The sequence below is a fragment of the Lissotriton vulgaris genome, chromosome 7, assembly GCF_964263255.1.
Source record: "Lissotriton vulgaris chromosome 7, aLisVul1.2, whole genome shotgun sequence".
In the NCBI taxonomy this organism is placed as follows: domain Eukaryota; kingdom Metazoa; phylum Chordata; class Amphibia; order Caudata; family Salamandridae; genus Lissotriton; species Lissotriton vulgaris.
In genome coordinates this window covers 1,489,393,445-1,489,400,361 of record NC_141695.1, presented here as the reverse complement: position 1 = coordinate 1,489,400,361, position 6,917 = coordinate 1,489,393,445, and the positions used below count along the sequence as shown (strand labels likewise).

General features: G+C 43.9%; 1 pseudogene; it reads right to left on the bottom strand.

Annotated features, from left to right (window-relative positions):
- Window positions 1–1,827: 1,827 nt before the first annotated feature.
- The window catches only part of LOC147705854 (extracellular calcium-sensing receptor-like), a 170,447-nt pseudogene continuing 165,357 nt past the window's right edge, over window positions 1,828–6,917 (bottom strand).

Here is a 6,917-nt window from a genome sequence, read left to right as displayed (position 1 = left end):
AGGAAAACTAACAACGGTCCCCTCCCAAAAGAATCCGAAACTTGACCACCCATTAACATATGGTTGAATAATTGCAATAATAAATCAGAGAGTGGAGAGAAAAAACTCTTAAAAAATTCAGCCGGAAAGCCATCCGGGCCACAAGCTTTACCAATTGGTACATTTTTAACCACTAGTTCTTCTTCTGGTTTGGTAAATAACCGTTGCATTGAATCACTATCTATCTGTGCTAGGGAGGGCATATTATACCTGGTTAAAAAATTTGAGAGCTTAGAGTGGTCTATAATTTGCTGCTGACTATATATCTGTTTATAGTGGGACAACATAATGGTACCAATAGCATCCGTCTGTGAAACTTCAACTTGAGTGACAGGGCATTTTAAAGAATGGATTAATTTTGTGGCGGCTTGCTCTTTTGCCTGCCGGGCAAGGAGCTTCCCGGAGAAATTACTCTCCTCGTAAACCCTCTGAGATTTTATTAAGAATTGCTGTTCACTCTGAGAAAAAAGGAGCGTGTTAAGTTCACGTTTAACCTCATTTAATTCTTTTTGCACATCACTCGAGGGGTTCACTTGACGCCGCAGAGTAAGTGAGTGGATTTTTTGATAGAGTAAGGTCTTAGTTTGTTTAATAATGCGCCATTCTTCTGCATCTTTACTAATTATAATCCCACAAATAAAAGCTTTTAGTGAGTCCCAAACAATATGAAGTGGGGCTGTCTGTAGATTGCGATCTATAAACTCAGAGATTTCTAATTCTTGAAAAGAAACCCAGTTACTGTCCTGCAAGTGCATTTTATTAAATATCCATCTTTTAAATGATTTCATCTCTTCACCTACTTCAAATTCAATTATCAGCATTGCGTGGTCTGAAAAACAATTATGGAAGCATTTTTGATAGGAAAATTTTAATAATCTTGAAGCTGGAAAGAAATCTAATCGCGATGAGGATTTATGTCTCCCAGACCAACACGTAAATTCTTTTTTCTGTGGAAATTTAACACGCCACGGGTCACAAAGATCCAGTAAAGATATATTCTGCATAATGGATCTTCTTGATTTTGGTTTAGATTGTATTATTGGCCTGCTGGTGGAATCTAATTTTAAATCTATAAGGATATTGAAATCCCCACCTATCACTATGTCCCCCCTGACTTTGAAATAACTCGTCATAGATTGGGGCGCAGTCTTCCACGGGGGCATAGAAACTAACAAATGTAATTGGTCTTTTCCTACCTTTTATTAGGCACGTAACCCAACACCACCGTCCTGTCCCCCCATCTTCATACTGTACAATTTCTACATCTAAATTCTGATTAAGAAAGATAGCAACCCCACTTTAAGACTCTTGGGCACATGAAAAACCTCTATATTCCGACTAGGTTTTAAACATAGAAAAAGAGTTGATTTTAGCCGCAGATATATGAGTTTCTTGAAGCAATACAACAGCTGGTCGTTCTGACTTAACCCAGTGCTCAATTGCTCGCATTTTTTTTTATTATTCAGTCCATTCACGTTGAAAGAAATCACTCTAAGACCCCGATAAACATATATATAACTCAATAATAGCTCAAAAAAACATGCATTTTTCCAACTTATTTTTCCATCAAAATCCAACAAAAACTTCAATTTTTTTTCTTTTCCCCCCCCCCCCCCCACCCCACAGCCCCTCTTAGGTGCTTGCTCCCCTCCAGTATCTTGCCATGATTGTCACAAAACATAAGTAGCTCCTATTACAGAAAAGGTTGAAAACCTCTGGCCTAAGTGAAAGGATGAATTTTACATGATACAAATTGCAGATGTCCAGGGAAATATTTCTACAACACCTTTACACAATCACTTTTCAAACCTGAGAATAATCCTTGCCCCATTGGATAGCACTCATGTTCAATGTGAGTCTCTGTTGGGAGCTGAAGCGGGAATCATAGAGGCCGACGTTCACTGATTTGCCCATGCCAGATGAGGTCACCTGCCAGTTTTCAATGTCATATGCGACTGGAGAGTCGCCGTTCTCGTCGAAAAACACATCCTCGCCAACCGAATCAAAGAAATGGACATTCTTAACATAAGAGAGTAGCTGAAAGAGGAAAAAGGAACATTTTAGGTAAAGGCCTAAAGACAACTAGAAAAATAATGCTGTAACCTATAAGGTGGCCCATGACAATGGTTAAAACTGGCTTGCTGTGCACTGCACCATCATATACACCTTAAGTTTCTAGTCTTCAATTTCTTCCTTACCATTATTCTTATATTAGTTGTCCTGTCACATTAGTCCACTGTATAATATGGTGCCTTTATTTAAATTGTGTTAATGCCTCCTCACATAATAATCCAACAGTGACTCCCAACCACCACCCTAGATTGAATGTTCCATACATTACACAATGTGTGAGGAAATACCCAAGGAAGGTGGGGAAAAAGAATGGGAAGGATGGAAAGGCATGACATCAATGTTTCACTAAAGAAATGTGCAGTTAAATAAAAGCCCTTATGATAAAACACTGTCCTTGTAAGAAGTCTTTGCTTTCTGACATCTTATTCCATTTAAATATGAAGTATCAATAAGTTCAGGCTTAAGTAAAATTAATCTTTCCTAGAAACTAGCAGACCCAGAAATTTGACGATGACCTCCTGTCTGTAAAGTGCCTGGAATGTTCGTGAATCTAGTACACTAACTATTGTGCTATGACTCTTTACTACGAAACAGTCACTGAAACATGCAATATATCGGTGACTATCCCGCGTGAAATCTCTGTTGAGGTTTGGTGGTCCTCATCCCCCAATGACCTGTCCATTTATTTATTTATTTATTGTAATCAATTTATTGTGCCATTAATAAAGACCTTATCAAACAAACATAGAAATTAAAAGCATTCAGCATGAAGAGTTTAAACGTTCCATAAGGGCAATTAGATCTGAATTTGGAACAAAGAAGATTAAATGAGCCATTGTTGAAACAGAAGAAACAGAATATGCAGCATATTTTATTGCTAAAAACCAATGTGTATATTGCAATAGCAAAACACACAAGATGATGGACGGAATGTTGCACAATGGCAAAACATTCACCCCCAGATCTGGGTTTAATCCATCGTTATTTTGCTCACCAAGCAACCCCAGTTCAGACTTGGCCATATGCAAATCAGTCTTGACCCTGTGCCTCATGGAAACAGTCCAGAATGAACTGCCAAGCCATATCACCCCTGGACCGGAATCAAGCATCCTAGGACCGGTTTCTGGCTATCAGCCATCTTTAGCCAGGATAGCTTGACTCCAGTGGCGTAGTGAGCACGGGACCCACGTCTGGGCATACCCTTCCCACATAGGGTGATCAGCAAAACACACAAGATGATGGGCGGAATGTTGCACAATGGCAAAAAATTCACCCCCAGTCACAGATCTGGGTTTAATCCATCGTTATCTTGCTCACCAAGCCACCCCAGTTCAGACATGGCCATATGCAAATCAGTCTTGACCCTGTGCCTCATGGGAACAGTCCAGAACGAACTGCCAAGCCATATCTTCCCTGGACCGGAATCAAGCTTCCTAGGACCGGTTTCTGGCTATCAGCCGTCTTCAGCCAGGATAGCTTGACTCCAGTGGAGTAGTGAGCACGGGACCCATGTCTGGGCATACCCTTCCCACATAGGGTGATCAGCAAAACACACAAGATGATGGACGGAATGTTGCATAATGGCAAAACATTCACCCCCAGTCACAGACCTGGGTTTAATCCATTGTTAGTTTGCTCACCAAGCCACCCACGTTCAGACTAGCCCTGGGCGTAGTGTGCGTAGTGGGGATTCGCGGAGCTACGCGAAGTGGGTGAGAAACTACGCCCACCTCCGCACTCCGCGTAGCCCCACTACGCAAACACCACTGGCCGCCAGCCCCGCCACCCGCCTCCCTCCCGCCCTCCCTAAATACTTTCAATTAAAGGAGTAAAATAATTAAAACGCACTTACCTTGCCCGCCGCTGCCCGCCGCGTCCCCGGGGCTCGCTATCTTCCGTCTTCCGTCTTGTTTACTAATGCGCATGCGCGGGCTGCCGCGCATGCACATTTCTCACGAGAAAATGCGCATGCGCGGCCGCCCGCGCATGTGCATTAGTAAACAAGACGGAAGACAGAAGATAGCGAGCCCCGGGGACGCGGCGGGCAGCGGCGGGCAAGGTAAGTGCGTTTTAATTATTTTACTCCTTTAATTGAAAGTATTTAGGGAGGGCGGGAGGGAGGCGGGTGGCGGCCAGCTACGCTCCGTCTGCGGAGCGTGCGTAGTGCCGCCTGGCTACGCCCGCTCCGCAAAATGCGGAGTAGGCGGCACTACGCACACTCCGTGCACGGAGCGTAGCTGGCCGCCCACCCCTAGTTCAGACATGGCCATATGCAAATCAGTCTTGACCCTGTGCCTCATGGGAACAGTCCAGACCGAATTGCCAAGCCATATCTTCCCTGGGCCGGAATCAAGCATCCTAGGACCAGTTTCTGGCTATCAGCCGTCTTCAGCCAGGATAGCTTGACTCCAGTGGCATAGTGTGCACGGGACCCACGTCTGGGCATACCCTTCCCACATAGGGTGATCAGCAAAACACACAAGATGATGGACGGAATGTTGCACAATGGCAAAACATTCACCCCCAGTCACAGATCTGGGTTTAATCCATCGTTATTTTGCTCACCAAGCCACCCCAGTTCAGACATGGCCATATGCAAATCAGTCTTGACCCTGTGCCTCATGGGAACAGTCCAGACCGAACTGCCAAACCATATCTTCCCAGAAGAAACAGAATATGCAGCATCTTTGATTGCTAAAAAGCAATGTGTATATTGCAATAGAAGCATAGACCATACCAAGCACATTTGAGGAACATAGTACAGGCAATAGTGCGATGTGCAAAGGAATTTTGGAATGTAACATGTGGGTCAGGGCAGTGTTGCTACCACAAACCAGCCCAATGTAATACAAGGAATATCAGATTGCACGGGCATTAACATTTTTGAGAAAAAAGTGCAATGTGCAAAACAGATAGAATGTGTGCTTAAAATTTCACACTTGACGTCAGCTTTTTGCAGCATATATAGAATTAACTTTGTTCAGTTTGTCTGAAGCCATCCAAAGCAACTTAACGGTTTTAACGTTTAGAGTTCCATTATGATGTCGTCCAGAAGGGCTCTGGATGGGATTTGGTATTGAGGAATCCTATTCGGAACCCTTGTTTCCGAACAAATCAAACACATTTCCCAACGACTGATTATAATGCCAGCAAACTCTTCGTGCAGTCAGAATCGGTTTTGCAAAGGCATTCTGACAGCCCATGTCTTTCTGAACCAAATGGTACAACTCTATGGACACGGTTTCCGAACAAGTTAGTATGATGACTGATTCGGACAGCAGTTCTGACTCGATCGGCCAGACACTAAATGATTGTTTGAATCTCTCCTAGGGGCCTATTGCAGGCCCCTCTTCACCTGGACGCGTCTGATTGAGGCCCATGGGGGTACCCAAGGGAACTCTCTTCCTAGTCATGTACAATGTGGCAGGCACCATGGTGTGATCACCACAGGGTGTAAGGTTTTCTGCTACCACCCCTTTTTTCAATGGGAGCCTGTTTGGAAAACAGGCTTCCATTAAAGTCAATGTAAGTTCGACCGAACGATGCTGGGAAACATCGGGATCGGTCGTTCCGACTCGCACAACCCAATTTGTTTGGAAACCATTCCGTAACCGATTCGGTTGGACTGCTTTCCGGATGACATTATAATCAGTCACTTAGTAAAGAGTTCACAGGGTTCAGTATACCTATTGCTGCCTGCCGGCAGGTACAGAGTCCTAAGCGGTTGAAGTAAGTGCAGAGAATGATTTTTCTTTGCTGCTGCAAAAAAGGGCAGGTACATAGGATATGGATTAAGGTTTCTTTTTCCTGGCCACAGACAGGACATCTTTCATCCTGGGGTTCTGAGCGCCACTAAGCTAGAAATTGAGCTCACAATTTCCCCTGTTCGAAGCTGCACTATCCACTTTTTGTCTCACTCCCTTTTATCAAGCCATGCCAGTAGCTTCCCCTGCTTTATCGCCGGTCTTGTATATCTTATGTTGTGTAGCCGATAGTTTGAGTTTAGTCACTTCCCTAAGATATTCCCAATGCAATTGTTGTTTAAGGCGCAAGCATTGGGCCATGGCCAGAGTGGGATTGTGAAAGTCTGTAAGCCTGATTCTTTAGTAGTGAGCTCCTTCTGTTGATCTGGCCTTTGACCTATAATAGAAGTGATCCTGCCCTCTTAGAATGGTCTTATAGGCCTCCCACAGGTTGGTCCGAGAGTGGACCGATGAAACATTTTCTTGGAAATAGTGTTGTGGTGACCATACCTTCTATGATCTTGGGAACCTTTAAGTATCCAAGAAATATGGAAAATATTCGCTCCGCCCACTTTGGTAATATGTGTATGTTAAAAGTACTGGAGAGTGGTCGGAAATGCCCCTGGGTCTAATCTCAATCTTGTCCAGATTTTTCAAACTATCCGGGGATACAAGAAAGTAGTCTGTTCTGGATAAATTGTTATGTACCCCAGCATGAAAAGGGAATTGTCGCGCCATGGGGTGGCTGCATCGCCATACGCCCATAAGCATATCCTACATTTTAGAGCGTTTTTTTGCAGTATACGACCAAGGAGCTCACCTACCTCGCTCCGAGCATTTCTGGAGCATGTAGGCATTCAATAGATGCCACTCAGAATAGGGTAATCTGTGGAAAATGTGGGTTTCATCTATCCACATGTTGTGTGCAGGCATCTGGGGTGAATAGAGATGTTGGCCCGCGTACAAGTCGCTGCTATTACATCCACTATCGGTCACTACCAAGCAAAGGACAAAGATTTATGATCTATTGGTAGATCTCCGACCCAATATGTTCTTTCTGTT